A 21833-nucleotide genomic window follows, 5' to 3' on the forward strand; every position below is an offset into this window, starting at 1 on the left:
ATATTTTCGTTATTGTCATCACTGGCGAAAACAACACTGGCTGCCATTAATGGTGCAAGATGACCAGTTTATTTACTCTGGGAGTGAATGATCATGGGTTTCATGAAAGTTTCTGGTGCGAGTTTATTCCCAACTCATTGGCTGCCATTGACAGTGATATACAAGTATGTCCAATTAGTACTATTGGGGCTTAAAGTTAATCATCATTTATCTCAGGAATGAAAATTATGTTTTTATTTTTTTTCTTAAATTCGTGTTGAAGCATCTGCTATTAACTCATCGGCTGTCATTGACAGCGATTGATATCCAATTCTTTTGGACTAACAGTGATCATTAGTTCTAAAAAGGAGAGGCAGTTGGTGTATCTTTGTGGCAGCCATATTGGTAAGGTCAACCATAGACTTCATAATGATATTGACAGTTCACATTCCCTAGACACTGCGCCACGCCTTCAAGTAGGGTGGCCATCCCACACTCCGCTTCAGTCGGTCGCAGTTATTCTCAAACACATGCAGCGATCCAACGCTGGATTTAGGTTGAAAAAGTACGAAAGCTGCACCGCATACAAGCAGGAAGGATTATCTCAGGAGTGATTTGTTAAAGGATTCAAGGTAATTATTATATTTTTCGTACTGTGCATGCATTTTGAAACGTTGTAAAAAAAAAAAATCAACGGGAAAAATTAACCGCTACGGCATTGGCGTCATAATGCGCAATATTTACGAAAAACAAATGCTAACTGCCCGTTTTTTTGCTATCAACCAAGAATTGAGACTGTTTTACATCCATATTTATAAAGAATTCAGGGTTTTAAGCATTTATTCACAAGAATTTTCAATGTAAAAAGCTCTTTCTGGTGATCAGGCGGCACCACAGTGGCTTAAAGACTAGCAGCACATTCGACATACAGGGTGTCCATAAAGTCTCTTTACCATTTCAAAAATTTATTAAAAATGCAATTGATTACATATTTTATTCAGATTTGTTCTACTGCATTCAGCGTTTATTGAAGTTTTTTTTACCCAGTAATGTCCCTTATCTTAGTTCGACACATGATATCTTTAACATAGCCCCATAGAAAGAAGTCATTTCCAGACCGATGGATTGGAAGGGATGGGCCAATTCCTTGGCCGGCACGTTCACCAGATATAACTCCCCTGGACTTCTTTCTATGGAGCTATGTTAATGATATCGTGTACCGAACAAAGATAAGGGACATTACTGACCTTAAGCAAAGGATTACTGATGCCATTGCCATAATTGATGAGGCTATGCTACAGCGAACATGGCAAGAAATCGAGTACCGTCTTGGTGTGGTTTGGGAAACTAATGGTGCCCATGTAGAAGTGTGTTAAAAGAGGTAAAAAAATAATAATAAACGCTGACTACAATAGAACAAATCTGAATAAAATATCTAATCAATTGCATTTTTAATACATTTTTCAAATGGTAGAGACTTTATAGACACGCTGTAGTTACGTAAAATAAATGCTAACTGCCCGGTTCTTTGCTTTTTCAACAAAGAATAGTTTTATGTTCATATCTAACGTATATATATATATATATATATATATATATATATATATATATATAAACGTAAAAACGTCCATACAGTATATAACTTAAAAAGCTCTTTGTGGTGATAAGGTGGTGGCACAGTGGCTTAACGGCTAGCAGCACATACGACATTTTTATGTAAAATAAATGCTAACTGCCCGTTTTTTTATTTTTTTTGCTTTTATCCAAGAATCAAGACTGTTTGACGTTCATATCTACAAAGAATTCAGGGATTTAAGCATTTATTCAGAAGAGTTTTCAAAGTAAAAAGCTCTTTGTGGTGATAAGGCAGCGCGCAGTGGCTTAAAGACGAGCAGCACATTGGACATATTTACGTAAAAATAAATGCTAACTGTCCGGTTCTTTGTAGGGTTGTTCCGATCATGTTTTTTTGCTCCCGATCCGATCCCGATCGTTTTAGTTTGAGTATCTGCCGATCCCGATATTTCCTGATCCGATTGCTTTTTTTTTGCTCCCGATTCAATTCCAATCATTCCCGATAATTTTTCCCGATCATATACATTTTGGCAATGCATTAAGAAAAAAATGAATAAAACTCGGACGAATATATACATTCAACGTACAGTACATAAGTACTGTATTTGTTTATTATGACAATAAATACTCAAGATGGCATTTACATTATTAACATTCTTTCTGTGAGAGGGATCCACGGATAGAAAGACTTGTGACTTTGTATATTGTGACTAAATATTGCCATCTAGTGTATTTGTTGAGTTTTCAGTAAATGATACTGTAGCCATGCCCAAATACATGATGGGAAGTGGAACCATGACTGTGCGTAGTGCTACCAATTGATATATTTTCTCTGTGTTGGGAAATAACATAAGGTGTTAAGAAAAAGATCAATTGCTACATTGCTTCCCATGATATTTCTAATCGTAGGGAGAGGGATTGTAAGGCTTTAGCCAATTAAAAAAAGGCTCCAAAGGCTGCCAAAATTCACTCTACTCATTTTACGCTGCCTTTCATCTCTCTATATAGGTAAAACGGCACCATTACAGATTGAGCGCGACAATGCGTGAGTGGGTCGTGCAGTGCATGCATTAATTGTGTTAAATATTTTAACGTGATACATTTTTTTAAAAATTAATTACCGGCCGTTATCGGGATAAATTTGATAACCCAACCTTAAGCCTAAACTAAAGATTCTGGATGAGTGTAACATATTATGTCTGTAACATCAAATACAATTAGAAAACGATTTAATTAAAAAAATTTTTTTTTTTTTTAAAAAGGCATGGCTGATATTTTTTTGCCGATTCCGATACTTTGAAAATGACATGATTGGACCCGATGCCAATCGATCGGGACATCTCTAGTTCTTTGCGTTTTTAACAGAGAATCAACACTGTTTTACGTCCATATCTATAAAGAATTCGGGGATTTAAGCATTTATTCACAAGAATTTTCAACGTAAAAAGCTCTTTGTGTTTCCACTCAGTCAACTTTGACGGAGATGGGCCCCTTATTAATCGGCCCCGCGCCCCGTCAATATATCATGAAGTCTCTGGATCAATATTGCCATCAAAGGCAAAGCATGGACATGAAAATAAAGTCATAATTTGATTATTTATCAATTTTTCAAAACAAAAAAAAAAGGTTAAAATCAGAACAACTGCTAGTACCTCATTAACGTCCAGACAAAACTAATGGGACGTCCAGCATCGTCAATGGCGGGTGCATTCGAGACCAATCCGGACCGACTTTGGGTGAATGGAAACAGTGCACCCAAACGATGCACAAGTTGCCAACCAATCACAGCTGGACAACCGACCTATTGATTACAAGTCAATGACAGAGCACCTGATTGGTTGCCAGTCAATAACATCTTGACAAACCACAGACTGATTTTTTTGTCAATATCAGAGCACATGTAAGAAAAAAAGCATTCACACCTACGGGCAATTTGCTTCACTGAAGCTAACATGCTAACAAGGTTAAACACATGCTAACCGCTAACCACACACCCCCAAAACGGGACGCAAATCAACGGCAACAAGTCAACGTGCGCAAACTGTTGAACGGGCCTCAGGGGGAATCTGCATCATGACGATGACTCTAGCGTGTGGTTGATGCGTGCGTGTGTTTTTGAGGGCGCGTGAGCACCAGCTGCTATGATGTGATATGTGCCCTAAAGCTCGAGGGGGCGTGGGGGGAGTAGTAAAAGCAAGACCCCACTGCAGGACGATAGAAGGAGGGAGCAGTGGCGCACATATGCGCAACAGCGCTTCTGAGAACGTACGTGCGCACGCGCTTAACTCATTAGCTGCCACTGAGGGTGAAAAGAAGAACCAGAGTTGCTTTGAAAATGAAACGTTTTGGGTTCAGCACCCTGTAACTTTGGAATATTAGCATTTATGACACTCAAAATGAGACTACAGATTAAGAATCTTCCTAATATTCATTCGGCTTGAATGTTTTTAAGGTTGAACTCATTGGCTGCCATTGACGGCGATAGACGTCCAATCCATACGGGACGGCTGACAGCGATCGTGAAAAATCTTCCTACTGTTCAATCGGCTTTAATGTTTTTTGTTTTTTTTTTAATTTAACCCATTGGCTACCATTGACGGCGATACTCGTCCAATCCAATTTGACTGGCAGTCACATTGGATCGGACGTCTATCGCCGTCAATGGAGGTGAATGAGTTACCGTGCGTTCTACTGTATGTGTTTTTGTATGTGCGACAAATGTCCCACGTGAGTGCCACCTCTAGAACTTGGCAAGACACGCACACATCAATGACAGCGGGGTCAAAGGCGCAATTATGTACGCAGTGTGCGTGCGCGCGCGTGTGCGTGAAGGGCAAAGCCGGCGTCAGTCAGGTGACGTGTGCGCGTGTACTCACAGTGCGAGCGAGGCTCTTCTCGGTCTCCTCCTCCTCCTCCTGCTGCTCCTGGCGCTGCTCTCTCACTCCATCCGTCCGTCATCCCTCCGCCGGACACGCGTCGACCAGTCGGCGTCCCGGCGGTCCCCGCCCGGGCGTCATGTTGCAGGAGTAAGTCCGCGCAGCCCGAGAAGATGAGCAGGCGTCGTCTGGGCCGGGCTACATGTTGCTGCCGCCGCCTCGGCGTCTCTTTCTGGCTCGCCCGCCCGCCCGCCTCGACGCTTCTTGGCTTAAGATTCAGTATGTACCCGGGTTGCCGAGCAACCTCTCTCCGCCGCCCTCTCTCTCCGACGAGGCCCCTCCCCTCCCCTACCCGGCCGGCGACACGTGTTGAATGCAAACGAAGCGGCGCCCGCCGCATGCTCCGGCGCTGCCGGGAGTCGACGTTCCGAGGCGCGCTTTCGCGCCTAACCTTGGTTTGGCGATCTGAACCTGGCTTTGAACTAACTTGAAGTCGGCTTGAAATCTTAATCCTGGTTTAAACTCATAAATCTTAATTTAAACTCTGCTTAGACACTAGGTTAAAACCTTAAACTTGGCTCAAAACCCAAATGTGAAACTACTCAACTCATCTGCGGCCAGCCAATTTATAGTATTCAAATATTATGTTTTCTGGTAGTTATTTGGGTCTTTGGAAAAGACCCAGATAGTGTTATTGTTCTTTGTTATTTTTTGAATGGGATTTCTTCGGCGCGCCACATAGCCCAAACCGTTTGACCGATCGGCACCATTCAATACCGAAACGACCGGAATTTTCGCGTTCCGAAAAATTTTTTTTCAAACAACCCTGAAAAATTTTCCGTTCGCCCGTAAATTTATGGATTTTTAAAAATTTTTTATTAAATGTATCTAGTAGAGGTGGGAATCTTTGGGCACCTAACGATTCGATTACGATTCAGAGACTCCGATTCGATTATAAATCGATTATACTACTATATTATACTACTGCTCGTCTACAAAACACTTAATGGCCTTGGACCAAAATACATGCTTGACTTGTTAGATTCCTATGAGACATCTAGACCCCTAAGGTCGTCTGGAATGGGTCTTCTGCATGTTCCAAGAACAAGAACCAAGCAGGGAGAGGCAGCATTTAGTTATTATGCTCCTCACCTCTGGAACAAGTTACCCGAACGTCTGAAGTATGCTCAAACTGTTAGCTCCTTTAAATCAGGGCTAAAAACGCTTTTGTTTGGCACTGCATATCCATAACTGTCTATATATTTCAACCTACCTGCCTTCTATTCCTCTTGTGCTTATCTCCATTGCTGATTTCAATGATTATTAGTAGTAGTAGTTTTTGCTTTATTTTTATTGTTGTTTTATTTTTATTTATTTTTATTCTGTGATTAAATGTGTCTTGGTTTTTACGTTGTGTTGATTTAAATGTGATTTTTATGGTCTTCATGTGATGTAAAGCACTTTGAATTGCCTTGTGTTGAATTGTGCTATATAAATAAATTTGCCTTGCCTTGCCTATTGATGCCCCCCACCCCCATTTTTTTTTTTTTTTTTTAATGTTTTGTATATTTGTTCCAAAATTGTTCAAAAATCCTCTCAGGCTAAATAAACCAAACTACTATTTTAGTATCAAGTTACCGGTTAAAAACAGTTAATAAAATACTCAAGTCCCCATTCTGTATCAGCAGCTTTAAACTACATTCAATTAATTTAATGTTGTGAATCAACCGTTAAAGTTGTTAAAATTGCGCCCGTTATTCCATAATTTCCCTCATGTCTACTTTACACGTGAAAGTTTTAAAACTGTTTCATCATTTAAAGATAGATTCAAGTCAAGATTTTGCCAATTTAGGGGTATTTTAGATAAAAAGTAATTAGGTTCTCTACTGGGGTGGCGTGGCTCAGTGGTAGAGTAGTTGTCCCCCAACCCAGAGGTTGTGGGTTCGATTCTTCACCCTGATGAACTCGCCTAAGTATCCTTGGGCAAGATACTGAACCCCATGTTGCTCCTGGTGCTGCGTCACCAGTAGGTGAATGGCGAGATAGTGTAAAGCGCTTTGAGCGCCTTGAAAGGTGGAAAAGCACTATACTGGACTGTCTCAGAAAATTAGAATACACAATATTCTAATTTTCTGAGACAGTCCTGTACATTAATCCACCATTTAAAGCAGGGGTGTCCAAACTTTTTGCAAAGGGGACCAGATTTGGCGTGGTAAAAATGTGGGGGGCCGACCTTGGCTGACGTCCTTTACATAAAACAATATACAGGACTGTCTCAGAAAATTAGAATATTGTGTATTCTAATTTCCTGAGACAGTCCAGTATAAGTATAACACCATTTAACACCATTTACAACAGAGCCTTCTCGAGAAGTCTACTGCTCTAAGATGGCGCCAGTTTACTAGCGTGGGAAAGTCTGTCATTTCACATCTAGTCTAGATATATGTGATATCTACCATAGCCGTATGTTGCCGTATGTTTGTAGCAACTAGCAACTGGGCGCTGTTTGTAGCAGCTGACGGCCGCAATCAGGTTTTTTTTCTCTCTTTTTTTTACCTAGTGGCATTAGCTGCACATGATATTTACTCTCGGTACGTTCCTCATTGCGACCTGAAGATGGCGCTGACTGCGTTTTATTTCCAATTTACCTGGTATAATTCAATAATCAGAATTTGGATGTTTGTGAATCGTTCTCAAATCTTCCACGGCCGAATCGCGAATAATTTAAGAATTGGAAATTTTGCACGCCTCTAGTATCCAGTCCTACAATTTTTGACCAAATCACATAATTTGGACATCAAAAATTCCGGGACAGTGAGGGGGCATAAAAGTTGGATACAGAATTTGGAAAAAAAACATTACGGTTCCCCGGAAATTTGCCAAAAACTTTCCCATTCATTTTTAATGGGAGGCAACGTTGGTTAAAATTTCCCATCACTTCCATTGAAATTTCGAGTGGAATTAACAGTGCATTGATGCAATTGACGGCCATGTATGCCAATTCTGTTGAAACCAACGTACTTGGATTCTATTGACGCATATGTACAGTGGGGCAAATAAGTATTTAGTCAACCACCAATTGTGCAAGTTCTCCTACTTGAAAAGATTAGGCCTGTAATTGTCGACATGGGTAAACCTCAACCATGAGAGACAGAATGTGGGAAAAAAAACAGAAAATCACATTGTTTGATTTTTAAAGAACTATTTTCAAATTAGAGTGGAAATAAGTATTTGGTCACCTACAAACAAGCAAGATTTCTGGCTGTCAAAGAGGTCTAACGTCTTCTAACGAGGTCTAACGAGGCTCCACTCGTTACCTGTATTAATGGCACCTGTTTGAACTCATCAGTATAAAGGACACCTGTCCACAATCTCAGTCAGTCACACTCCAAACTCCACTACGGCCAAGACCAAAGAGCTGTCGAAGGACACCAGAGACAAAATTGTAGACCTGCACCAGGCTGGGAAGACTGAATCTGCAACAGGTAAAACGCTTGGTGTAAAGAAATTAACTGTGGGAGCAATTATTAGAAAATGGAAGACATATGAGACCACTGATAATCTCGCTCGATCTGGGGCTCCATGCAAGATCTCACCCTGTGGCGTCAAAATGATAAGAACGGTGAGCAAAAATCCCAACACCACACGGGGGGACCTAGTGAATGACCTACAGAGAGCTGGGACCACAGCAACAACAACTACTATCAGTAACACAATGCGCCGCCAGGGACTCAAATCCTCTACTGCCAGACGTGTCTCCCTGCTGAAGAAAGTACACGTCCAGGCCCGTCTGCGGTTTGCTAGAGAGCATTTGGATGATCCAGAAGAGGACTGGGAGAATGTATTATGGTCAGATGAAACCAAAATAAAACTTTTTGGTAGAAACACAGGTTCTCGTGTATGGAGGAGAAAGAATACTGGATTGCATCCGAAGAACACCATACCCACTGTGAAGCATGGGGGGGGAACATCATGCTTTGGGGCTGTTTTTCTGCAAAGGGACCAGGACGACTGATTTGTGTAAAGGAAAGAATGAATGGAGCCATGTATCGAGAGATTTTGAGTGAAAATCTCCTTCCATCAGCAAGGGCATTGAAGATGAGACATGGCTGGGTCTTTCAGCATGACAATGATCCAAAACATACAGCCAGGGCAACAAAAGAGTGGCTTCGTAAGAAGCATTTCAAAGTCCTGGAGTGGCCTAGCCAGTCTCCAGATCTCAACCTCATAGAAAATCTGTGGAGGGAGTTGAAAGTCCGTGTTGCCCAACGACAGCCCCAAAACATCACTGCTCTGGAGGAGATCTGCATGGAGGAATGGGCCAAAATACCAGCAAACTTGTGTGAAAACCTTGTGAAGATTTACAGAAAACGTTTGGCCTCCGTTATTGCCAACAAAGGGTACATAACAAAGTATTGAGATGAACTTTTGGTATTGACCAAATACTTATTTCCCACCATGATTTGCAAATAATGTATTTAAAATCAAACAATGAGATTTGTTGTTGTTTTTTCCCCCACATTCTGTCTCTCATGGTTGAGGTTTACCCATGCTGACAATTACAGGCCTCTCTAATATTTTAAAGTGGGAGAACTTGCACAATTAGTGGTTGACTAAATACTTATTTGCCCCACTGTATAGCTAATATTGATACATACAGTCGGTGTTGATTTCATTATAAGGTTTATACAAGGCTTTTAATTTTTTTGCAGCTCCAGACATACTGTATCAGTTTGTTTTTTGTTCAAATATGGCTCTTTCAAGATTTTGGGTTGCCGACCCCTTGGTCACTACGAGATATTGCTGCAACGATTAATCGATTAACTTGAGTATTCGATTACAAAAAATATATATATTAAAATTAAATTTTGCTGACTCGAGTATTCGTTAAATTAAAGTGGCGTTGTAATGGTTTGTTTTGAAAGTGTTTGCCTTTAGTTTTATTGATGTGGATGGATACACTGCCCTCTAGTCTGCCTCATTTAAAAAAAAGCTGAACCCAGCTGCTCCCTGTTAAGACCCACATGAGCTAAGTTTTTGTTTGAGCTAATGTTTTTTTAATACATTTGTAATTGAAAGGTATATTTAGCCATTTTTGGGGTAATACTGTATGTGTTTGAACTATTTGTTAAGAGCATTGTAAAAAAAAAAAAAAAAAAGTTGGCATTTTATAGCATTTAAACTAGCGGACTTTTGCTATGTCAGTTAGCCAATTGTTCTTTTGTTGTACATATATACTCTTTTTTTTTTTATACCAATTGAGGCTCAGGTCAAGTATTTTAATTTTTCATGTTCCTTATCCGATGACTCGATTATTCGAACTAACTAGTACATCGATTAATAGACTACTAAAATAATCAATAGCTGCAGGCCTACTACGAGATGTAAGTCGTACTATTGCTACGAGAAAAAAAGTCGTATTATTACTAGGGCTGTCAAAATGATCGCGTTAACAGGAGGTAATTAATTTTTTTAATTAATCACGTTAAAATATTTGACACAATTAACGCACATGCCCCGCTCAAACATTAAAATGACAGCACAGTGAAATGTGTACTTGTTGTGTTTTTCGGAGTTTTGTCGCTCTCTGCTGGCGCTTGGGTGCGACTGATTTTATAGGCTTCAGCACCCATGAGCAATTGAGCATTGTGTAAGTAATTATTGGCATCAACAATGGCGGGCTACTACTTTATTTTTTGATGAAAATTTTACAAATTTTATCCAAACGAAAACATTAAGAGGAGTTTTAATATAAAATTTCTATAACTTGTACTAACATTTATCTTTTAAGAACTACAAGTCTTTCTATCCATGGATCGCTTTAACAGAATGTTAATAATGGTAATGCCATCTTGTTGATTTATTGTTATAATAAACAAATACAGTACTTATGTACCGTATGTTGAATGTATATATCCGTCTTGTGTCTCATCTTTCCATTCCAACAATAATTTACAGAAAAATATGGCATATTTTATAGATGGTTTGAATTGCGATTAATTGCGATTAATTACGATTAAATAATTTTAAAGCTGTAATTAACTCAATTAAAAATTTTAATCATTTGACACCCCTAATTATTACGTAGGGTAACATAGCTGTAATCAGCTACGCATTTTACGTACATGTACCGTAGCTGAGAGCTACAACATTAGCCTGGCTAATGAAATATTTTAAATATATCTTTGTTATGGTTCTTCTTGTGGAAAAAAACATGATTTTTTTTTTTTTGCCATGGCACGACATGGTGAGGCTGTCCGACTCCGATGCAGCCCAACACCACAGATTCAAAAAAATCCTAGGGAAACCCTGAGTTATATGAGTAACTGTTTATATGTTACGTTAACAAACAACTATTTAGCTTCTTGCTCCCAATTTTATTGTTTTACAATATGTTTAAAGTTTGTTCTTGGCATCTGATCAAATAAAATTCCCACCAAAAATGTGCCATACATCAATTTTCCATATTCACTTTGCTTTTTAGGGCTGGTGCGATTTATAGTCTAATTCGTTCAATTAAGGTGCTAGCCAAAGTTAAAAAATTAAATGTAGACTTGCGTTTGGAATCTGTAGCCGAATGTCGTCATCGTCGCAGAAGTGATCCTTTTCCCATCGTTGTGTCGCGTCCTACAGCCAACGCCAACGTTCGAATCGAAAACTGTCTTGGACGAACTTGCCTATGCAAATAACAAACAAAAACAAACATTTTAAGACTACATTTTTTTTAATCCGGTCAATTGAGTCACGCTTAAAACAGGAAATGACATCACAAAGAATCACGAAGCAATCGCACATTAGTTTGTCTGGCACGTCCAAGTCAGCGCCAGTCCCGATTTTCCTTTTGTAGCTCACTCCGGTGTCTGTAATAACGAGAAAATGTGAAAGGTGCTGATGCGAGCACCATTATTTCCTTCCTTTTTATTTTTTGAGCTTAATGTTCCTCGTCCCGCCACTTTAGCCGCCGCCTCCCGTGACCCGGGGAGGCGGCGCAGTGATAACGAGGAACAAATAATGCGCGGCGGCGCTCCCAAACGGTGCAAATGTGATGCTGGTGGAGATCCATTAGCGAGTTGGGTCGGGTCGCTTTGATCACGGTTTTGCTCAAGTTGGATGGGTGAGTTTGCCAAGATTTTAACTCATTGGCTGCCGTTGATGTATATGTAGGATGAGTTAATAGTAAATATTTTTTTTATAAATGTTTAAAAAAAAAAATCGAATTGAGATTGAAAAAGGAAAATAAGAAAAAGAGGCATGATAGGACAGCTAGGGCTGGAAGTGAATAAGTTAAATATATAAATATTAGGGCTGTCAAAATTATCGCGTTAACGAGCGGTAATTCATTTTTTAGATTAATCCCGTTAAAATATTTGACGCAATTAACGCACAAATGCCCCGCTCAGATTAAAATGAGAGCATAGTGAAAGGTGTACTTGTTGTGTTTTTCGGAGTTTTGCCGCCCTCTGCTGGTGCTTGGGTGCGACTGATTTTATAGGCTTCAGCACCCATGAGCATTGTGTAAGTAATTATTGACATCAACAATGGCGGGCTACTAGTTTATTTTTTGATTGAAAATTTTACCAATTTCATGAAAACGAAAACATTTAGAGGGGTTTTAATATAAAATTTCAAAAACTTGTACTAACATTTATCTTTTAAGAACTACAAGTCTTTATATCCATGGATCGCTTTAACAGAATGTTAATAATGATAATGCCATCTTGTTGATTTATTGCTATAATAAAGAAATACAGTACTTATGTACGCTATGTTGAATGTATATATCCATCTTATGTCTTATCTTTCCATTCCACAATAATTTACAGAAAAATATGGCATATTTTATAGATGGTTTGCGATTAATTGCGATTAATTACGATTAATTAATTTTTAAGCTGTAATTAACTCGATTAAAAATTTTAATCATTTGACACCCCTAATAAATATATATGTATATTATTTATTTATTCATTTCAAAACGTTACCCATTTTATTTTTACATTTTTTTAAATCAAAAAACAAAAACGATTGGACATTTATTGGCATCAATGACAGTGAATGAGTAGTTATTATATTGTAATTTATTTGCTTTTTTTTTTTTTTTTTTTTTTTTTTTTTAAATCAAAAAGGAAATTGATTGGACATCCATCACCGTCAATAGGAGTGAATGAGTTTATAGTAAATATTCCTTATTCTATTCTTTATTTTATTAAATTATATCCTAATTTATTTATCTAAGCTATTTTATTAATTTATTTTTAAAATGCTCTTTTTTTTTAATCAAAAAAGAGGGGGGAAAAAAAATAGTAAATGGGATCTTTTTAGGCCTGCAGCTATTAATCGATGAACTAGTTAGTTCGAATAACCAAATAATCGGATAAGGAACACAAAAAAAAATTTTCACGTTCCTGTTTGGACTCCTCCACTTCAACCAAACCACAATATTTTTCATTAGGCATTTGACCACATGTCTTAAGGCTCCCCTGAAACAGGGTTGAGGTCAATTGACTTTTTTCCAATGGAGGACGAGTCTGTCTCGTAAAAGAGGCTGTAAAAGAGAGCGCCTGGCCTAATCGGTAATATTTCAATGCAGTCGTGTTCAGGCTGGGATACCTCAGATATGAAAAAGATTGAACCTTGTATCAGGGAGTTATTTGTCATTTACTGAATATGGATTGTTGCCCAAAAAATGGCCGACTTTGGCACCCCGCCCAGGTCAGACACGTGAATGAAAACTCACAATTTTGAGAACTTAAGATCTCATGTGTTTCATGAAGAGTGTTACCAATTTTGAGGAGGATCCAACAAACTCCCTAGGCGCTAAGGTCTCAAATGTGCACCCTGTAAATTGATATAAAATTCACATTCGACCAAAAATACCCGATTTCCTGTTCGGTTTTGAATATGAGCAAGAGACTTTTTGGAGCAGTTTAGCACAACGTATCAACTACCTAAATTTCATTGCTCTACGTTAAAAAAAACTAATTGGAGAGGCCTTTTTGAATAATTCAAGGGTAGGCCACAGAGTCATTTTGTTAGATTTTTCACTACGTTGCAAAATTATCAAAATTTACGCGAAGCCGCATGTAAGTTTTGGTGAGTTTGAGCATGTTCAGGCCTCCAAATTGGCCATTTTCAATTGCCCTGAAAAAAGAATAATAATCCTTTGCATTACAATAGGGCTCTCGTGCCAGTTGGTGCTCGGGCCCAAATTAGCTGAGCCTCAAACACTATTAAAAAAAATGAGGATCTAAGTACAACAAAAGAACAATTGGCTAACTTACATAGCAAAAGTCCGCTAGCTTAAATGCTATAAAAAAAACGTTTTATTCTCTTTTTTTTTTTTTTTTTTTTTTTTACAATGTTCTTAAAAAATGGTTCAAACACATAATCCCACATAAAACGGCTAAATATACCTATAAACTAAATTACAAATGCATTAAAAAAACATTAGCTCAAACAAAAAGCTTAAATTGGTATTAACAGGGAGCAGCTGGATTCAGCCATATGAAATGAGTTATGTCATATTCACTGTTGCCACTAGAGGGCAGTGTATCCACCCAAATCAATAAAACTAAATGCAAACACTTTCAAAACAAACCATTACTACGCCACTTTAATTAAATACTCGAAGCAGCAAAATTTAATCCGAAGGTTTTTTTTTCTGATTGAATTACTCAAGTTTAGAGCTGTCCCGACTAGTCGACATCGTCGACGTCATCGATGACGTAAATCCGTCGACGAGCACAACATCCCGTCGACGGTTAATGAAGGGTTAAAAAATATATGCGCGGAAAGTTCAGAATGTTTGACGCTCTGTATGCAAGCGGGGAAAGCGGCACAAAGCCAAAAAAAGCGCACCAGAGTGTCCAAAACATTGACTTATTTCAAAGAAACAAAGGAGGGAACACTCTTGTGTCCTGTCTCTTCAATGCCAAGCTTGGCTGCAGGTCGGCCGTGAATAAACACCCAAAGCGGCGTCACCCAGTTTGTAAGTCAATCTAACTAACTAATTACATGTTTTATTGAAGTTGCTAAGCCTGTCACGATATGCAATGAGTCCATTTATCTCACGGCAAATAAAAATGAGGGCGGTAATTTTCACGGCTGCCTTTTGTAGCTGCGCACGTGCGTGCGTGCATACATTGGTGCGTGCGTGCTGATGGCATATGAGTCTCGAGTTCCTTTCTCTTATCAACACGCTGTAGAATTAAAGTTCAGACATACAAAATAAGAAAACACATCTATATTAAACACTGTAACGTTAGCACTGCTACACTGAGGTGAATGGAGGAAAAAAGGCAACTTACTTTAGCCAGCTATAAAACTTTGGCAGTCGTCTCGTGAAAGCAAACTTGCGGTTAAAAGGTGACACTTCAGACATGAAAAATCGCTGGTTAACAGCATTTGCAAACAAAAAAAAAAATGATTGACACTACATGCAATGACAAAAAGTGCTTTTTTTTTCGGAATGTAAAGCTGAAGTTAGCGGTTTAGCGAACGTACTTCCGGTGAACATTTCAAAATAAAAGCATGTCAAGTTCGTCATATAAATAGCGATTTCTGAAGTTAATCCCACATACTTCAGAATTCAGATTCTACACTAAGCCTTTAAAATGACACCCTTTATGAAAAATCTGATTGGCAATGAATAATTATTATAATTATTATAATACTATTATATTTATGCTATACCATTAATGCTAGGTGTTTTTTTAAGAATTGTTTTGAATCATGTTGGAAAGGTGAAGTCAGTGTTCCAACTGTTTACATTCCATTCTTTTGCACTAGTTAATTCTATCAGCATTTGAACTCCTTGTTTGTGATTTATTATTGTTATTTACGTGTTTATTTGTACTTTAATAAATCATTTAAGTGTTCCAATATGTTTTTGTGAATTGATAAGCGTCAACAAAAATTTCATTGCTTAATTAGTAAAAAAAAAAATTTTTTTTTTTAATTTTTTTTTTAATTATTAGATTAGTCGACTAATCGTAAAAATAGTCGGCTGACTAATCGGGAGAAAATTAGTCGTTTGGGACAGCCCTACTCAAGTTATTCGACTAATCATTGCGGCACAAGATCTTTTTTTCTTATTTTTAATTATCTGGTCTTTGCCTTTTTGGCAAAGCCAGATAATGTTATTCTGTGACTTGTCCTACAATTTTTGACCAAATTACATAATTTGGACATCAAAAATTCCGGGACGGCGAGGGGCATAAAGATTGTATACAGAATTTGGGAAAAAAAATACGGTTCCCCGGGAATTTGCCAAAAACTTTCCTATTCATTTTTAATGGGAAATGTCCCATTCACAATGGGATTTCCAATAGAATCTACATTGCATTGTTGCCATTGACGGCCATGTATGTCAAATCTATTGATGCTAATGGACTTGAATTCTATCAATGCCTATGTAACTCAATGCCATTGACGGCCATGGACGTCCAAAATGTTTCCCATTCACTTTCAATGGGAAAAACAAAAAATTCCCCAAATCAACAGGAAATGACCAGATATCAATAGGACGTGTCCCCCAAACTTCCCCAATTCCATTGATGCTTTTGAAGGGTGCTGCCATTGAGGGCCATGGACGTCCAAATTTCCCATTCATTTCTAATGGCATTTACTTTGTTTAATGCCATCGACGGGCATGTTTGTCCATTCTATTGATAGCCCTGGGCGGGGGGAAGATCTGTATCGCCACACGGCAAAGACCAGAAGTAATTTCTCCAGAAATTGCAGTTTCTAGTTTAATTTCAATAACCTTTTAGATAAAAAAAAAAAAAAAGGAAAAAACACAGTAAATATTGTCAGTTTATATCTTTAATTAAAAAAAAAAAAAATCATTATTAATATAAATATACCCTTATTTCTGCTATTTCTAGATCAACTACTCCCAGTCAAAATAGATTGAACATCTATTGCCTTCAATAGCAGCTAATAAATTAATATTAATGGGAAAAATGCGTAGTAATCAAGTACAAGTACTCTATTACTCTACTTTGTTGATATTAGGCTACTAACTCACGCTAAAAAAAACCCAAAAAAGCACAATAAAGAAAAGGAAACGTCTTGGTTTCCACTTTTTTTTGTTCATTAGTTCACAACGTTAGCAAATGAAAACACATTTTGATAAGATGGAAGCAGTTTCTCGGCGGGCATTAAAGCGGCTCGTCAATTTGCGCCGCGCGGAACATTAGCGTGTTATGAGAGATCATCAGGTGTGCAGCGGGAAATTACCCAATTTACCTTAATTGCGCTGAAAATGATTTTTTTTGCTATCTTTTACATAGCGTTTTAAGCAATAAGACCATAAAAATACCACAAAAGCGAGACTCGGAGCAGTGAAAAATGTTCAAGCGGATTGTTGTTTGGAGCTAATTTCATGCTAAGGAATGTTCACCTTTCAATGCCATTGACGGCGCTCGACGTCCAATTAGCAACAAGTGTAAATTTTAACTCACTGGCTGCCATTGACGACACTAGGCATCCAATTGGATGTATATTAGTGACAAAGTCATTTCACTTCACAGCTGGATGATTGGACATCTTATGATTGGATGTTTAATATTGTCAATAGAATTGTACAAGTTAACGAAAAAAAAATGTTTTCAGAATACTTTCAAGTCAATTCTGGTACATTTTAGGGCATTCTGGGGTCACTCGTGTACATTTTCGATCATCTTTGTTGATTTTAGTCAATGTTTAGGTCACTTCCTGTTAGGGTTGTTCCGATCATGTTTTTTTGCTCCCGATCCGATCCCGATCGTTTTAGTTTGAGTATCTGCCGATCCCGATATTTCCCGATCCGATTGCTTTTTTTTGCTCCCGATTCAATTCCAATCATTCCCGATAATTTTTCCCGATCATATACATTTTGGCAATGCATTAAGAAAAAAATGAATAAAATTCAGACGAATATATACATTCAGCATACAGTACATAAGTACTGCATTTGTTTATCATGACAATAAATCCTCAAGTTGGCATTTACATTATTAACATTCTTTCTGTGAGAGGGATCCACGGATAGACAGACTTGTGACTTTGTATATTGTGACTAAATATTGCCATCTAGTGTATTTGTTGAGCTTTCAGTAAATGATACTGCAGCCATTCAACCCAAATGCATGATGGGAAGTGGACCCATGACTGTGCGTAGTGCTACCAATTGATATATCTTCTCCGTGTTGGGAAATAACATAAGGTGTTAAGATCCATTGCTACCTTGCTTCCCATGATATAATAATCCAATATAATCCAATATTGAACCATTTTCAGTCAATCAATGTCTTTATTTTCGATGTACATTGTTGAAAACAGCCAACAATTGCATCTCAGATGTGCCTAGAAAAAAAATTCACTGCTTTCACTCAAAAAACTTCTAGATCTTATTAAAAAATAAAACATATCTTACCTAAAAATGTAATTACGCTTGATAACACACATCACTTGAAAGCTACGTGTTTTTCCCACGTGTTTCAATTTAATTCCCATTTGAGTCAAGCTAGTTTTAAGTTCTAAGTTAGTCTAAACTGTAATAACTGATAGGGTTTTGAGTTTTTGCAGTTTTCAAAATAAATGTATGATACCTGCTGTATTGGAGCACATTATTCAGCAATGACTATTGAGCCAAAACTGACAGTTAGCTTGATTATGTTTTAATTTTACACCCTCATCACTCTACAGCGCTGTGTTTTTACAGATTAAATAAAGCCTGTATGTAAGACACGTTAGCCACGCGTCGACAGTGGTCATATTCAATAGAAACCTAGCCCTCCGAAGGGCTACCGATACCTGAGCGAGTGACAGTAACGTTATATTTATTAGCGATGAGACGTCTACTGCTTAAAGATGGCGGCTGTTTACTAACGCTGCCCAGACGCGACCGAATCTGTCATTTCGCATCTAGTCCTAAATGCATGCGATATCTATGAGACCCATCGGACAGTACCTGCTACCACACTAGCATCATGCGGGCGTAGTTTTTAGCAACGTCGGCGTAGTTTTTAACGGCAGTAAGTTTTTTTTTTTTCATTATTATTGCTTCTTCCTCTACGCACGTAACGTCAGCGCGTTGTCCCGCATTAAAAGTAGTCCGGGCAAAACGTGCTGCTTAGAGCTGGCAAAATTAAACGATTCATGGAGGTGAATACAATTACTCGGATGAGTTTTTAAACTCGAGTTACTAGAGTTGCTCGAGTATTTGTTTCAGGTCGACTTGACAGTATTGACTGCAGCCAACGTCTGGAAAAATGTGGCCCAAATCGGATTTTAAACACCTATGACAGTGACCTAGATCGGATTTGAAATGGTCCACTTTTATGCAACTTTTTCCCGTTCAGACCGTCAAGTTAACACCGCACTCGAGTCGGAAAGACAGGAAAAAAATTGGATACGTGCATTAAGACCTGCGGTATGAACCTAGCCTGAATTGATTGGGCGTCTACCAGCCATTGAGTTAATAGACACTATTCTAGTAGAATATTTTGGTAACAACTTGTTGGTTCCTTTTTTTGTAAAGCAGGGACATCTTTTTAAAACGGTATATTGATTTTTGGTGGGAGCATATGGATAACCTTTTGCGATACAAAGCCTCATGATATATCACCATTTCAATATTTTGTCACAACCCTAATCTATAGAGTTGAAAATTATTGTATTATTGTTTACCAAGTAATCCCCCCCCATTCACTCCATACACAAACTATGTTTGTCTTTCTAAACAAGGACAAGGACACCAAGTTTACTAATCAACAGGAGGCTTTGGTAGTCCCCTAAATGCAACTTGAGTTGTTTAGTGTCCCTTTTGGGGTTGTTATTTGGAGAGAATGAGGCTCCGATTAGCATAATGGGATAGACCCTAATGGAATGGTGGCGCTGCCTCGCCGGAAAAATTAGCGCAATTAGAGGCGCCATTAAGGGAGGAGCTAACTGTCAGTTGGGCCCAAAAGGCATTCTATTTACACGCTTTGACACACTGCTATCTTGTTGCTAGTTGTGACATCATCAACACGTGACCGACAAATGCTCCTCATGTCACCTTGGTAACTAACAGTCAATTTTTCATGGCATTGCCGCGAGACTGAAATTTTCAACATGATTGATTGATACTCAAAACAATACTCGATACAATTTGGTACAAAATAATAATAATAATAATTTAGGGCTGTCAAAATTGTCGCGTTAGTGGGCGGTAATTAATTTTTTAAATTAATCACGTTAAAATATTTGACGCAATTAATGCACATGCCCCGTTCAGACAGATTTAAATGACAGTACAGTGAAATGCCCACTTGTTAATTGTGTTTTATGGAGTTTTGCCACCCTGTGCTGGCGCTTGGGTGCGACTGATTTTATAGGCTTAAGCACCCATGATCACTGTGTAAGTAATTATTGACATCAACAATGGCGGCCTACCAGTTTATTTTTTGATTGAAAATTTTACAAATTTTATTAAAACAAAAACATTAAGAGGGGTTTTAATATAAAATTTCTATAACTTGTTCTAACATTTATCTTTTAAGAACTACAAGTCTTTCTATCCATGGACCGCTTTAACAGAATGTTAATAATGTTAATGCCATCTTGTTGATTTGTTGTTATACTAAACAAATACAGTCCTTGTGTACCATATGTTGAATGTATATATCCATCTTGTGTCTTATCTTTCCATTCCAACAATAATTTACAGAAAAATATGGCATATTTAATAGATGGTTTGAATTGCGATTAATTGCATTTAATTTTTAGGCTGTAATTACCTCGATTAAAATTTTAATCGTTTGACTGCCCTAATAATTAAGGAAATTGCAAAAAGAGCATTTGTATCAAGTGTAGTGCCAAATCAAATTTCCCCCATGAAAATATTATTTCAACACTTGGATACTTATGACTTACCGAATCTTTTTCGGTGTCTTATCTTCCATCACTAACTGAAAAACTGAGATGTCCGATAGAAAACTGATGCTTTGGCGCCATTTTGTGGCAACTTGCTTTCAAAGCGCGAGAATGGAATTTGAAGCATCAAATAAAAAACCTTAACATGCAGGGATCTACTGTCATATTTTCAGGTGTTGCTACATTTTGACACATTCAATATGATGGCTAGATTTAATGCTCAATCAAGCTTCGATGTACACTGCTGGCCAAAAGTATTGGCACCCTCAGCCTAATACTTGGTAGCAGAACCTTTAGACAAAATAACTGCGAACAACCACTTCCAGTATCCATCAATGAGTTTCTTATAGTGCTCTACTGGAATTTTAGACCATTCTTCTTTGGCCAACTGCTCCAGGTCTCGGAGATTTGAAGGCTGCCTTCTCCAAACTGTCATTTTCAGATCGCTCCACAGGTCTTCTATGGGATTCAAGTCTGGCCTCATTGCTGGCCACTTTAGAAGTCTCCAGTGCTTTGTCTCAAACCATTTTCTAGTGCTTTTTGAAGTGTGTTTTGGGTTATTGTCCTGCTGGAAGACCCACGACCTCTGAAGGAGACCCACACACTGGGCCCTACATTATCCTGCAAAATTTGTTGGTAGTCTTCAGGCTTCATAATGCCATGCACACGGTCAAGCGGTCCAGTACCAGAGGCAGCAAAGCAACCCCAAAACATCAAGGAAACTTCGCCATGTTTGACTGTGGGGACTGTTCTTTTCTTTGAACGCCTGCTTTTTTCCTGTAAACTCTATGTTGATGGCTTTTCCCACAAAGCTCTACTTTTGTCTCATCTGACCAGACAACATTCTTCAAATTGTTTTTAGCTTTCTCAGGTTGGTTTTGGCAAACTCTAGCCTGGCTTTTTTAGGTCTTTGGGTCAGAAGTGGGGTCTTCCTGGGTATCCTACTATAGAGTCCCTTTCCATTCAGATGCCGACGGCTAGTACGGGTTGACATTGTTGTACCTTTGGACTGTGGGACAGCTTGAACGTGTTTGGATGTTAATCGAGGTTCTTTGTCCACCATGCGCACAATCTTTCATTGAAATCTCTTGTCGATTTTTCTTTTCCGTCCACATCTGGGGAGGTTAGCCACAGCGCCATGGGCTTTACACTTATTGATGACACTGCGCACAGTAGACACAGGAACATTCAGGTCTTTGGAGATGGACTTGTAGCCTTGAGATTGCCCATGCTTCCTCACAATTTTGCTTCTCAAGTCCTCAGACAGTTCTTTGGTCTTCTTTCTTTTCTCCATGCTCAATGTGGTACACACAATGACAGTTGAGTCGACTTTAATCCATTTTAACTGGCTGCAAGTGTGATTTAGTTATTGCCACCACCTGTTATGTGCCACAAGTAAGGAACAGGTGCTGTTCATTACACAAATTAGAGAATCATCACATGATTTTTCAAAGGGTGCCAATACTTTTCCCGGCCCATTTTTGGAGTTTTGCGTAAAATTAT

The 21833-nt window shown here is 38.3% G+C and overlaps 1 protein-coding gene across 1 annotated transcript in view; it reads right to left on the reverse strand.

Annotated features, from left to right (window-relative positions):
* The window catches only part of grin2da (glutamate receptor, ionotropic, N-methyl D-aspartate 2D, a), a 143039-nt gene extending 138314 nt beyond the window's left edge, over window positions 1-4725 (reverse strand). The window contains exon 1 of the mRNA XM_057828206.1: window positions 4431-4725. The gene's annotated coding sequence lies outside the window, so the exon portion shown is untranslated. The remainder of the gene's footprint in view (window positions 1-4430) is intronic.
* Between the last annotated feature and the right edge of the window lie 17108 nt (window positions 4726-21833).

This window comes from Corythoichthys intestinalis, chromosome 22 (genome assembly GCF_030265065.1).
Source record: "Corythoichthys intestinalis isolate RoL2023-P3 chromosome 22, ASM3026506v1, whole genome shotgun sequence".
NCBI classification, from domain to species: domain Eukaryota; kingdom Metazoa; phylum Chordata; class Actinopteri; order Syngnathiformes; family Syngnathidae; genus Corythoichthys; species Corythoichthys intestinalis.